Consider the following 14,928-nt stretch of genomic DNA (forward strand, 5'->3'; position numbering starts at 1 on the left):
CAGGCTTCAGGCTGAAAGAGCTTCAGGCTGGGTTTAAAGATAGCCTTAAACATAGGAGTGTGTGATTTCAAGCTTCCTTCAATGTAGTGACAGCACCGGATACTTCCCAGGAGCAGGCTAGCATGCAGTTCTAGCTATATAATATTTAGCTCTACTACAAACTTTGCAGTAAAAATTAAAATTTATGTGGCTTTACTCTGTAGCACTTCTTTTCAGCCTAAATGAATATTTAAAAGGGGTGATTTGCCATATTTTTGTTGGTCTTGCTTTTACTAGTATTTCCCCCCGCTCTTTCCTGGTTTTTCCTTGTCAACCTTTTTGTCTTCATGCTTTTTCCGTCTTCATCCTTGTTTCTCCTTTGCATTTGTCACTCACAGTTTTCACTCTTTCACTTTTCTTCCCAACCAGCTCTCCCCTGCTATACTGAATGGACTGTTCAGACAACGCCATTCCTCCTGTTTCGTGCCTGCTGATTTCACACACGAGAGAAGAGATGCCATTTTCCAAAGTACCAGTTCAGCTCAGCAACAGGGAAGCGGCTAAACACTAAAAGCAGCAAGAAATTAGTGTCAGATCATTATGAGGAAAAAAACCAACCAAACCACCCAACACCTACAGAGCTAAAACTGCAGATCAGCAGGATGGGAGAGATCGCAATTTTATGGGAGTCTATTGATACATTAAGGCAAATTCTCAAGTAAAGAACTGTTTACATGACAGGAGTTCAAGCCTGTTTGCTCTATTTGTGATTAGCATGTGACCCACCTGGATCTAAGCCATGGGATTTGGGAAAATCAGATTAAAAGTAGATTGGCACCCAGTATTTTAGCTGAACAAATATCCAAGAAGATATTTGCAGGATGTGTCCTTACAGACAGAATAAAAAGAGAGTATGTCAGTGAGCATAAACTGCATTATCAATGCCATTACAACACTGCAACTCTTTCCAGTCTGACAAGGTTGTTCTAGCAGTTTATGATTTATGCTGATTTCTCCCACCTTCATTACAATTCAAGTAAATAGAGATTGAACCACACATGAACCTAGCAGTATCTGAATTACAGAACTGATTTCAATATTGGCCTTTCCTTTTAAATGCTTAGAAGAACTGGAAATGATTGCTCTTGAGGCTAGCTCCCTTCAATCATTGGCAGGGCAGGTTAGATTTTCTCCTTTAAGAAAAGGGGATTTCTCCAGCTCAAAGGCCGAGTAGTTTTTTTTGACCACCATTAAAATCGGCTCCAGAATACCACACTTCTGAGAGCCAGACACATTTATTTCCATCTTAAATATATTTATATCATCCTTTAACTTACTGCTTATCTTTTGATAAATTTATCTGGTTGGACTAAACACGACAAAGTCTCTTAGTCTCTCCTCTTATGAAAGACTTCTCATTCTCCTGAACATCCTAGTTACCTTTCTTTCCACCTGTTCCAGTTTGAATTCACCTCAATTAAAAGCAGGGAAAGAGAATTATTAAAAATATCCGAGTTTACGATTTCTGCAGGACCTCGTGCAGGTATTTGTTATTTCCTTTGCTAATGCAAATATCTCATCCAGCACAGCCTAAGATTGCATTTGCCTTTTTCACTGATGTGTTGCACTGGTAGCTTGCAGTCATCCTGTGACTTTCTCCTCCTCTGTCATTTCCAATTAACGAGCTCCTAGCTTATAACAGAAATGCATTGGTTTTGTGCATGATCTTGCACTTTGTCCTATTGAATTTCATTCCGCTACTATTACTGTAGTCCTCAAGGTCATTTTATTCTTCCTATATGGTATTCTAAACTCCCGGTGTGACAGGGCCCACAAACTTTGTGGGCGTCAGAAAAATTGCTTTTGCTAATTTCTCTTTTCAAGGGAATTACTGAAATTTTTAAAAAAGATACACCAGGAACAATTCTTGAGGGACATACATGTAGCCCCACTACAGTCCTCTTGGTGTAGTCTCAATTTGTCTCCAGCAGATTACAGTAATGGATATCATTACTGCGATGACTTTGAAGTACTTGAAGCAATATTCAAGAACATGTTGGTCTTTCTCTCTGAAAAACTACCAGAGTTTTCACAGACATCTGGCCATTTTACTTACCCAAGGTATCAGATGCTTTATATATTTCTTACATTTCTGATGATCTCCATACACAGTATTGTCTAAACCAAAGTAAACATACTTAAAACTTTACAGCAGCACAACTGTAAGCTGCAGAACTGACATGACATAGCCACACACAATGTGTAGCGTGAGTTCTTGCTTGGAGATGTAGCCAGGTATGATTTCACTGCAACACATTTACCAGATACAGACCAGCTTCTTCATTTATCATGAAGAAGTTACCCCAATGAAAACTGTATACCTCTAAAGACAAGTCTAACCTTTATCAATTTGTGGCACTTGAAACCTCCTCTTAACTAAGTTCAGAGAAAAATGCATGGTTATCCTAGCTCCAGGACACTGGAAAACTGAAATATAAATTTGAGTTATGAACAAACCAGTGCTAACCCCATGAAAATGAAGTCTTGGCCTATCCCTGATGACGAATCTTTCTGCATCACAAAGAAATCTATTTTTTAGGGTTTTTGCCTCTTGCTTTTAACTTTCCGGCTCAAAGGCTTGAATGATGACCTATCTTAAGAATAACTGTTTTCATAGTATTTTACAGGACAGCTTCGAAATATTTAGAAAATGATGCAATTGGTCCACATCAGACTTCAGAAACATTAGCCACACAACCAGCAATAATGAAAGCAAGAATGAAGAGTGGAGAAGGGTCCTTTTACTCCTTAACTGGGAGAATCAAAAGCACAGAAACTACTTGTCATTTTTGCCCTTGGGTTTACTTAAGCAGCCGTAAAACAGTGTTTTGAAATTCAGAAGTCCATTTCCATCCAGCAGGAAAATGTTAGTGAAACAGTCATTCTGCTGTTACACAGTACAAAAATAATGAACTTGGAAGCAGGTATTGCTCATGTGCTGCATAGCAAAACACCAGCAGCCTGTGAGAATCATTTCTTCTTGTCCCTTCTGCCTCTCAGCATCCTTCTTCCTTTAGAAATGCACGTGGAGGACACACAACCTTTTACCATGGACTTAGGTGTCCCCTTCGATACGCATTCTGACCACATGTCATTTTGGGAGGACAGAGGATGCATCTACACTGATCTTCCCCTGTAAACTGCTGTGTAGATTCACCCAGTAAACATACTTGCCAAGATACAAGTTATACACCACGCAGACCTATACACCAATTCTTAACACCTTTTTTCCTAAAATATTACAGAACCTTTAAGAATCTCAGTTCCTCAACACATGGCATTCACTGGACTCTATTCTCATATACTGTGTTAGTGCTCAAAATGTAAATATAGCTTCAAAACATTTCAAAATAACTACGCAAACTTCATGAACTTCAACTAAGAGAGCAATTAATTGATAGCAAAGTGGGAGAATTAGAGCTCTTCCAAGAGCCTCCCAGAAGATTCACCTGAGTCTAATAGCAAAACTCTTCCAGTATCACAACAAACTCCAAACATGCTGGTTCCAAAGACTGTAATATGAACACAGATTCTGAAAATGTAAATAGACTTAAAGGTAAACACAGACTTTTTCATAATTTTTTAATTTTTCCTCTGATTTTGTTACATTCTTCATACGCATAATTGGAAGCATTGCCTTCAAACAATTTTATGAGTGCTAAAAAATCCTCATTTTTATTTCTCTGCATAATACTATATATTTAGTTTCTGAATATTAAATATAACAGCTCCTTGTCAAATTGTCTAATATAATTTCAGAGAGGAAAGACACACATGAAGAAAGACTATTCAGACTTACTGCAGAAAGAGAGACAAACTCTCGGAGCGCGTGTCCTTTTGTAAATCTTAAAAATTGCCAAGAGTCATGGCAGTAAAAAATGTTTAATGACTTGGGCTACTCAAGCTAGTTCCTGTCAGCTCATTCTATAGGACACTTGTTTATAGGACACTTGTTTTTAAGCATGTGCTTAACGAAGAAAAAAAAAGAAGGAAAAAAATCAAACACAGGCATAAATGACAGGGACTTGGTATTCTCTACTCAATAACCACCAAAAAGAATAACTTGCAACTAACACATCTATCATTGCTCGTGCCCTAAAAGTTACTGTTCTTTCTTTTTCGCCTGAAGGCATCCTGGCACCTGCACCTGCTTTTTTCTTACTTTTTTAGTTTTGTTTTAAGTGTATGGTTCATCAAATGTCGATACAAACTGAGACATCTTTACATAATCCACATTCGCAAGAAAAGCATTGACTAGTAACCACTTGCATTAGACATGAAAGAAAACTTTGTGGGATGCGCCACTGTACACCAAGGCTAGAAGTACACAAACTATAGGCAAAAAAAAAAATATTCCATGCATCTGTTATTTCAGACATCTATTAACTTTGCTGTGACCCTTTTAATGATAAATTATATATAAAGTGAAATTCTGAAGGTAACTACTGAGAATTTCTTGGATGTATTTTTTAGTTAAGGGCTCACAAGGAATGAAGTGTACAAAAGAAAAAAATGGAATATGCTCAGAATTTCAGAGATACGTCTACCGATGTCTCAAACTCATTCTTTGGCCAGGTTTACAACATTCAAACATGGCTTCTCTCCCTCTCTCATAAGCTTAGCTAAGCCCTATTCACTCTTCTTTACCTCCTCATACCTAAACGAGCACCCCTGAGAAAGCCAGGTTTCATCACTAGCCCCACGACTCGCCAAAGTGCCAGACTTCCATGCGTACTAACATTGACTGGAAGCAAATTGCCACGTAGAGCAGCACTGTGGATAAACAGCTAAAGCTAGGACAGGACACTGGCTTATTTGCAAAGCAATGTGGGAAGGTCTTCTGTGGTATTATCATTGGTGCAGATGCCCAAATCCCTTTTGCGTGAATTGGGAAATTTCAGCATCGTACAAAATTGCTATGGGAGTGATGCAGCCACTAAGGAGAAGTAGAAACTGAGCGAACAGAGTGTCAGAGATGTCAGTGGTGTTGGCTTAAATGCAGGTAAAGAATTCCATCCTTTCCATAATATGTGCATTCATTTCATAAGGCAACAAATTACTGCCTAAGCTGCCAATACTGCAAACCCAACCGGACTCCAAGTCATCACACTCTCCCAAACCAGCAGTTTGCCACCAAGAGCAGCTTCTGCAAGTAAACTGACGATAACTGCATTTGATCTACATCATCCACTGTACGTTCCCGTGTATTAAGAGAGACGATGTTACTCAAGGACATAGCGTGCAAAGATGTCATTCTCACATTGCTGTTATTTATTGCTTACCTCCCACCTCGCACTGGTCTCTGTACGTTACCTGGAAAAGATGGCAGTCCCTTCTTTAAGTCTATAAATTCTAAACACAATATGTATTTCAAGGGCCATTTGCGGGGAAGAGTACAAATAGGTATTTTTTAAATAGTGTCCTAAAAGCATTTAGAGAGAATTCAGTGTCGTATGAATCTAGACAAATACTACAGCTGCGAGGATACCCCGGGAGGCTGGCATTACACCCCATGCCAGGAAAGAAACACAACACTGGCATGCTGTGTCTGGGGATAGGATGGGAAGATGGACCAGAGTTAGGAATATCTCATGTTGAGGCTACCTTATAAGTAGCTTTTTAGGAAACTCAACTAAATAGTTGGGCAATTTTCCTGGTTAGCAGGGAGAAAGATTCAAGCGCAGCTGTTCTTCTGTATGGCTGCAGAGGCACCCAATGGTGAATACTGGGTCAGAACCCCAACACAGCCAATAATTCAGCTCCAAGCAGTTGACCTTTGGTTTCTGGTGCAATAAAATCACACTGAACTGCTTGGGTTTCATGTCAGTGCAACATGTAATTCCTCTGATATTCTGCCTGAATTATGCTCACTTATGAAAAATGTTGATCCTAGATGATAGTTTGATATTAATATGCCAAAGAAAAATTAATTTCAAGTATTTGAGTACTTAAAGGTCACAATTCATTTGAAAGTCGGGTTCTGGTATCCTTACCTATATATGCTGAGTGGTCTATTCTCTCTAACTTCTAGAAGGTCTACAGATAAAGTATTAATAAAGCCAAATTAGTTTTGTCCTATGCAAACTATTTTTCTGTTTTAGTATCTTACACTAGTATTCTTTTTTCCCGGCAAGAGAAAACAGAAGCCTGTCATTCATTTCTGCAGACTTAAAGATCTCATTATGTTATGCTGTGGTTTGATGTTAAATCTGGCAGGTGTTTTGTAGGCAAATGTAAATAAAGTTACCAGCTGCTCCGGAACACTGGGGTATGCTTCGCGTTCAACAACCACTAATGTCAGTAGCTTGATGGATATATTTTATACTAGGAAAACCTATTTCATTTAAATAGCTGTCATTTTAAGAAAGAACATCACAAAATAAGGAAGTTTACTATAAGAACTTTTTTACCTTTACTGCTTCTCTTTAATGATGTTTATCTTCTCCGAGGGATTTGCACCAGTCTGATTGACACTGAAGCAAGGAACAAGCACAGAAGGAAAATACACCCGACAGCATGGCCACTTCACAAAAATCATTTCTTTCTCAGAATTTCAGATGCTTACTTTTGTTTCTTTACTGGTGACTTCAAATAGCTGTACATCTCGCTAGGTAGGGTGCTGAACAGAATGATCCTCCTTCTCTCCACGTCCCGTACTTTCAACAATAAGTTGGTTTATCCAAAGAGGTACTTCAGAGCAACATTTATTGTAGCAAACTAGTACACTATAATATAATAAAAATCGCTCTCCCATCTCTCCGCCTCCCTTGCAGCTCTCCAATAAGGAAGCTTAATCCTGACAAATTTTACCAGCCCTGGAAAAAACCATCAACTTTGACACTGCCTGGTTGCTTAAAATAAATATAAAAATAAGAGCTTGTGAACTGTACAAAGGGTGATTAATGTTTTCATAAAACACATACTAAAAGCTAACAAGTTTTGTGTTTTCAGTGTTTTTTAAGCCCCATATGGTACAAGTACTTCTGTGATATTACTTTTTTATTTGGAAAAACAGAATCATTTTCTGCACTAGGTAAGATTCATACTAAAGACATGTAAGCCAGTGTCTGGGTTGTTGTTTTTTTTATTCTAAATTACTCAGATTACATATTTAACTTTTGAGGTTTTTTTTTTTTTCCTGCCGACATTGTATGTGGGGCTCATTAGATACTGACCTAAATCCATCTCCCTTCATTTCATTGTAGCATGGCAGATTTTGTGATGGTTCTAATCAGCCTTAGTAGAGCCACCCACCTCAATTCCATTAACGAAAAGTCAACACATGCACACTTGCACCCTAAGCTATTGACGATTTCTGGATCAAGCAAGGAAAGCCCACAGAGATAAAACAGCTGTCGTACTTTAAAAGAAATAGTGTTATCTGGCTTGTTTCTTTCTCTTTTTTTTCTGGCCACTGAAAAGTAAAACAATGAAATAGAAAGACAACATTAAATAAACCTGGAACTTTAAATAAACTTATGAAAATAGCAGTTGTTCAGCTTCCAGTTTATTTTCTGGGTCTCTCACCATTCAGTTTTGCTTTCAATTTTGAACTCTGAACGAGGCTGAGGATAATGAGAAGGCCAAAACATCCCAAGATATTGTTTTCCAATTCTGCCTATCCTAAGAATGACCTATATCAGAAGAACTTCCTTGTGCTGCTACCAGGACTGATTGAACAAGACCAGGGATGAGTTTCTATCCAAAGATATAATTTCATTTAGAAAAAAAAAGTAAAAATAGTCAGAGGTAAGTCTTTTTATCAAGAAAATTATTATTTAAATAATAGTATTGCATCAGGTGTCTTAAAAAAGCAGCAATAAAGTTTCAGGGGAAAAAAATAACAACAAAATCCCCACATTTTGTCTAAACTATAGCCTCATAGGTATTACAAATCCAGCTCCAACATCACAGCCTTTCCAGATAGCATCAAAAGGCATTAACAGGGAAGAAATTATTTAATGAGTCCCTAGCTGCTAAAGAAGCGTAGGACAGATAAAGAAGTTCTATCACATGAAACACACAGTCTGACCAAATATCCACCTCAGAATTTGCTGTTGCTGTTACTTTAGTTAACAGTTTGTTAGAATATTAATGGTCCAACAACCAACAAACCAGCAGTTAATTGCAAGTAATGATTGGTTTCTCGGGGATTATTGCCTAAATAAATCTCAAAAGTTTTGTGCTGTTAAGTAACTTACTGTTTTCTTAAAGTTGGCAGTGAAGTCCAATGGTAGTCATGTTAGTGAATGTTAGCCAGCCTTACCATTAATCCTGATCCCTTGAGTTCAACCATTAATTCTAATCCCTTGCATACATAGAAAGCAATGTACAAAAGCCCCTGATTGTCTTCAAGTGTTCATTTGGAAAAATATTACTGAATATCTTGACAGTGAAAAAAGGAAAATCTAGTCTCATACTCTCGTTCGTGCTCACAGTAGAAGGAATACATGCCTGAGTGTGGACACGTCTGTTCAGTATAATTGTGCAGCCCTTGCCCCTCAAAAGCGTACCGTGAGGTTGTTTGGAAATCCTCATGTATAAATTTGCAGAGTCATCATACATTACTGGGACTGTGTGTTTAGTGTTTTGCTTCCAAAAACCAAGGAGCTTATTAAAATTAATTAAAGCTAGATCAAAAGATAATGGCCACTCTGGGGACCCATAATAATACGGAACTACATCAACACCTAGAATTTCATACATTGCATTTTGATAGTCCTTATATTAACAACATACTCTCCAGTCAGGCTAATTTCTTGATGCAGCAGTGTCAAAAAGCACCAAGAAACATCAATTACTTGTACTTTTACAGAGGGACCTTGTCTTTCATATGCAACAAATCTGAGTCTTCCTCATCTTATTTCCAATGGCACTAGGAGTCCCAGTTCTCCACTGCATGGATGCTGAAAGGACTATCACTGAGCAGGTCTGGGAATTAATGGAGAGGTAGGGAGCCTTGGTCAAAGCCACCGACATAAGGAGGTACCCACACATTGCAACATGACAAACAGGGATGTCAGCTACTAATTCCTCTGGTAGTCAGATTAGTCTATTTTTCTATTTAAAAAAACCTCAGCATAACTGATTGCACCATTTCTGCTGAGAAATCATAAGATTTATGGGACAGTAAGTCCAATCTATACTTTTAGATATGTAGACATCACAGATTTGCTAGCAGTGACTCTTGAGCTCCTGAGGGGTCTCGTTAAACGTAACGGGGTTCCCCAATGGGACAGGGCTATCCCACAAACCCCACTAAGCTATCTGCGGTAAAGGTAGTCTCTTCCAGGGTAGGGATGAAGCATAAATGGATTTTTGCTACCTGTTTTATAAATGAAAAATTATTTTTAGTCATGAAGAAAACAGTGTTTGTTCGGCAGGCTTTTAGTAGGGTGAGCAACAGGTAACATACCAAGAAAAATTATTAAAGTCAAATTCATGAGCTACAAGGTGAACTAGAGTCATAAAAAAGAAAATCTACACAAAGCACCACTAGTGTGAATGAGGTAATCTGGAAAAACTCAGATCTGCAATATGTTTCCAAATAGGCAGCTGCCAACACCTGTATTTACATATAAGTAAACTGAGGCATAGAAAGGTAGCTTGGTATTGCTTGCAGGTCGCTAAGAAACCTATATATCCCAATGCACAGTTCTCTGATGATTCCGTTCTTTCAGAGAGACCTACAAAGTGTGACAATGAATTAATAAATAATAAACCCTAAAGTGAAAGCCAAAATTTAAGGCCTGAGTCAATTCATAATTTTTTTTTTTTGAGAACGTTTGAGGATTTTACATATTCGTAGGGTGAGCATTTGGACTGGAGGTTTAAAAAAAAAAAAAACACAAAAAAACAAAATACAAAAAACCCCCACCAACCAGCTGTACTTTGCCTTAAAGTTCTCTGAAACCTGAACTTGATAAGAGTTTCTAGTGAAACGCATTGAAGTGTTCAACTTCCTACCCTTACTACCCCCTTTTTCTCTTTAAGGTAATAATTCACTTCAGTTTTACATCGAATGTATACCTGTTCAAAAAACCAGAAGGGCATGGGTATCATTTTCTTCATCTCATATTTCATATATCAAGAGAAATAAAAGGAGTCAAGACATCACTTTCCTATTCCAGTTTTCTTCCTATCTTAGTTGCTAATTGAATCAGTACTTTCTAAGTGTGAATTCTCTGAAGCATTGAATTTCTCAGAACAGATGAAACAGAGGGTAGAATTCTTCTCACCTGCTGCCAGGTCCTCTAACCAACCCTGGTCACTAACTAGATCTCACCTCTATTTCACAGCTATAATTTTCAAAGCTATTTCTTTTTTGCCTCCTTAGATTTTATTACTATCAGATATAATTCTCATTTGCTAAGAAATGTTTTTTTCATTATGCTCATCAGAAAAAAGACTATGGATTTAGACATCCTCAATGGTTTTTCCTACAGATAAGAGTCACAAGATATCTTTAAACAATATATATGGAGCTATTTCTGCATAGAGCAATTACATACCGGAAGAGATTGTGTGGTTACAGCCATCCAAGAGAGCTCTACTATTATCAGTATTTATTTTTTTATTACAGCAGTGGTGCCTAAGCTCTGACTGTTTTGAACACTGTTTTCAGGTTTTCTTGCAAGCAACTGAATCTTTAGACATGGTATACTTGCTCACACCACTGCTTACCCTTTAAAAATACATATATATTTTTACCCTTACGAATTCACTGTCGCTGGTCTGCTTTACAGAAGAGAATGTTAGAGCTTGCAAAAGTTTGCCTCAGACTCCCTTACTGCTCAGAAGACAGCAACTTAAATTGATCAAACAATGAAACTTTGAGAGTCTCACAGACATCACGGTGACCCTTGCAGGACTGAATCCTAAGCTCTGAACTTATTTCTTCGTTGCTTGCAAGTGCTACTCTTGCTTTTAGTAAACTTACTAAATCACATTATTGTCACAATACGAAAAGGTTGAATAGGTGTCACCTAACAGTTCATTCATGTGAACGAACACAAATACAAAACGCTAGGAAGAAAACACTGCACAACAGGATCACAAAGCCCAATTATAGATTTCTCCTCCACCTCACTTTCCCCTCTGTCCTTCTGTAGTACTAAGGCAGATAAAACGAGCATATGTGACCTAGGGCTCCATCCCACGCCAGCCCTCAAACATTGCAAGAGATGCCTGCATTCCTGCAGGCTCTCAGTAGGCAATACTGTAAATCAAATGTTGTAACCAGCTCACTACAATTATTACACTAATTATTTCTTAGCAGGAATATTAATCTGCCACGTAAGACATGGCTGCCTCAGGAAAGTTTAGAAAAGTCTTGGTAAAATACGCATAAGCGACTATGAAAATATAGTAGATAACTGTCAAAATAACTTCGAATACACTAAAGCATATCTGCTTACTTTCCAGCCCACAAAGAATTTATGGTAATAAGTTTTGGAAAGTAATACAGCTGTGTTGCTAAAAATGCAGAGCAGCTGCTTCGGTTGTTATAAAATGGCTAATTTTTACTCATTTGTGACATGGTTTCGTAGAGGGGTAACAGCTGCAGTTTCATCCAGCTGCATCCTGATGCTAAACGCACACCTCTAAGCAGTCAGACTAAAGTATAGATTGCTTCACTTTACAGCACTAAGTACCAGTGTCTTTCCAAGAAATACCCTGAAGGTCATTGGCAATTAAAGCTCCCCAAGGTCTCTTTCACTCGGGGAATGGTGGCTAGCAGACACAAGGTCTCCAGAAGTCAGCCACCATATAGTAACATAGCAAGTAGTAACTGAGCTGCATGAATTAAAGAGGATGTTGAAAGGGCTTCCTACCTGGTACAAGTTGCTACTCCCCCTCACAGCCTGGAACCCTAGATGCTGGCTCTTCTCCTTAATTGCTGAGGCAACACGAATTTCTCTAGTAAGAAGTGGGAAGAAAAAAAAAAAAAGAAAAAAAAAAAAGAAAGAAAGGTTCTATTGGCTGCTGCCTCCTTCTTAAAAAGGTTACTTCAAATGTCTCTCTCGCTCCCTATTTATTTTCTCTCCCTCCCAGAAGAGCAGTTTAGAGGGAGAGTAACGGAGTGTTTATCCTGGCTCTGAGGATGCACGCTTGTGCGATAACTGCCTGCTCCCTGCAGTATAGCCGGCATGATGTGATGTGCATACTAAAGCAGTTTGCATTAGGCAAAGCTTAGCAGAGCCAGCTTCCCAGTCTCCACCTTCTATACCACAGAACAAGCTTGCTTCCTCAGAAACAGTGGGGCTGTAATGACAAGACGATAGGGCTCTGGTTGTAGTATAAATACATTTTCTTTGCAGATAGTATTTAAGGGTAAGGTTATATTTATAGATCGCCTCACCTGTGAAAACACAGAAGCAGCTATAAGTGAAAACACAATACAGTCATACAAATGTGCAAAAATTCCCTATTATTTGCTGTCATATGACAGATGATACTAAAAGCAAAATCTAATGAGACATCCCCAGTTAGGAAACATTTATCTGCTGCCATCTATCAAACAAGCAAAGGCGTAAATAAATAAATAAAGCCCTGAAGAACACAGAGGCTTAAATGTCTACAGGCTCAAAAATAAATGCGTGATATTTATACACTATAGTCGCGACTGAACAACGGCTACATTATGAACAAGAATTAGCTCTAAAGTACTACATTTATCATAAATCTGAATAAATATTAGAGAAGGGCTCAAGCTGTAAAGCCCTGATTTGGATTTTGAACACTCTGCAGCTCTGAAGTGCCTGAATCTGGGGATTTGGCTCTGGCCTATCTGTCTGTATTAGCTACTCATGCACACACTCACGTAAGTACACAAAATAAATAAGACTATACATGATTATGTGAAAAAATCCCGTTGCTTGCCCAGGTGTAAGAGTACAGTAATGAGTGCTAGTATGCGAGCTGCTTATACTTTTTTGTTGTTTTTAAAATCAGTGATTCAGTTCATAGTGACAAAGCATTAAAAAAAATTGCTCATTTCTTGGCCACAGGGGAGGAGCTCAAGACCGATCAAAGCTTTGGGGCCCACTTTTTCCCTTATGAATAGTGTGGTAGCTGAATGCTTATATGGGTTTGCAGTGCTGATTGTTTATGCAATTTAACTTTATTATTCAGCACGTTCAGAACATGCTTCTTTCCTGCATTTTGTTTCTATTTTCTCAGGTTCGCTTCTTTCCTGTGGGGTAAAGGCAAGGTTCAGTCAATACCACTCTATTTCCACGGGCAGGTGACATTGCTGCCCACTTCTCGATAGCTTTCCAGTAAGCATAAACCCAGTTAATAATGAGAATAGCCATAAAAACATTGAACGCCTTGCATGAATCACTATCAGAAACACCATACAGAGTTATGTCTGAAGTTCCTTTAACGGATATATAAATAGATATATTTCTAATATATCTATACATTTTGCCTTTTTTTTTTTAAATGCAAGCAATGACTACATGGTCAAATGTCTGGCTTTCTGCTCTGGTAGACTTGGGGGACATTGGCTGATATGTCCATCTTCCTTTGTGGGAAAAGGAGTTCAAAATTTAACTCCTGTTTATAACACCTGTACTGGCCATCAGTTGCTCATTTCCCTCACCGAAGTAAATGCTCACCTGTTTAAACAAGAAAGAACAGCCTATGGGGTAGGACACCAAGTAAGGATTCTGAAATCTGATTTAAATTCCTGAATTCTCTGAGGAAAACTATAGGTAAACTATTAAATTTGTCCTCCACTGTAGTCCCTCAATTGTGAAATAGGAACAAATACTTAGCCCAGGAGTCTTGTGAGAACAGAAGAACAACATGTTCACTCATGATCCTGAGATGTTTAGGTGCAGCAATGTTGAAAAGCATATGGAAAAGCAGCGAGATAGAAAGGATTTCTATGCATTCATAGGACACTATAAAAAAAAAAAATCAGAATCCTTCACAGCAAGAACAAGCTTATACTAGAATAGAAAGAAAAAAATTTGCACACCACATGGCTCAGCACAAAGATACAACCTTCTCCATGCTTTAAAACAGCGATTTCAGAATGCTAACTTGAAACTTTGAAAGTGCACACCAGATCTGTTTACCAGCTGCTCCGATACGGGGTAAGCATGTTTCCCTCTTAGACATACCGATTTGGCGTTATTTCCAAAGTCCACATAAAGCCGGACTATTGTGCATCTTGCTAAACTATCTGGGCTCTTTCTCCTTTTTGGATGATGCTAAGCACTCTTAAGAGCACACAGCTGGAAGGAACGTCAAGAATAACCAGGAACACTTTGCTACCTTCCTGCTACTCAGGCCTGACTGCCCTAGTGGTTAGGAACCTCGCCCGAACTCTCAGTATGTTCAGAGTAATTTTATAGCCACATAGTCTTTGGCTCATATTCAACATTTCTTGAACTAATTTTTCTCCCTCTGTGCTGTTTACCCCCCTGGCATGTTTATGAAAGGATCTCAGCTTCGGATGACTGATTTAAGGGAGCCTACCTTAATTTTTTTCTCATGAGGAAGGCTCTGAGTTCCTGGCATGCCTGGCGGCCCTTCTCTTCTCCAAGTTCGGTATCAGGTGGTTTTTTTGGTTGGTTGGTTTTGGTTTTGTACTAAGCATGAGTGACCAGGACTGTGCATGGTGTTTCAACAGACAGCTGAAAACCACTTTGTGCAATTACAATATTAGCATACCTTCCTCTCTATTGGAAATAATTTGCAGCGCTTTGAAAGATTGCATTTGCCTTTTTATGGCTCTATCACTCAGGCAACCATAGTCATCTTATTATCAACTTGTATACCTAAAGCCTTCCCACTGGATGAGTTCTCACTGTGCAGAAGTTAGTGTTATGGTTTCTCGTATGCGTGGATCTACTTTTCATACAAGTAAATTTTATT

At 38.5% G+C, this 14,928-nt stretch overlaps 1 protein-coding gene across 1 annotated transcript in view; it reads right to left on the reverse strand.

The window, feature by feature from the left end:
• Positions 1-11,993, reverse strand: part of TENM1 (teneurin transmembrane protein 1) — a 940,180-nt gene extending 928,187 nt beyond the window's left edge. Inside the window, exon 1 of the mRNA XM_076347340.1 lies at positions 11,874-11,993. The gene's annotated coding sequence lies outside the window, so the exon portion shown is untranslated. The remainder of the gene's footprint in view (positions 1-11,873) is intronic.
• Between the last annotated feature and the right edge of the window lie 2,935 nt (positions 11,994-14,928).

The sequence above is a fragment of the Aptenodytes patagonicus genome, chromosome 9 (genome assembly GCF_965638725.1).
Source record: "Aptenodytes patagonicus chromosome 9, bAptPat1.pri.cur, whole genome shotgun sequence".
Classification (NCBI taxonomy): domain Eukaryota; kingdom Metazoa; phylum Chordata; class Aves; order Sphenisciformes; family Spheniscidae; genus Aptenodytes; species Aptenodytes patagonicus.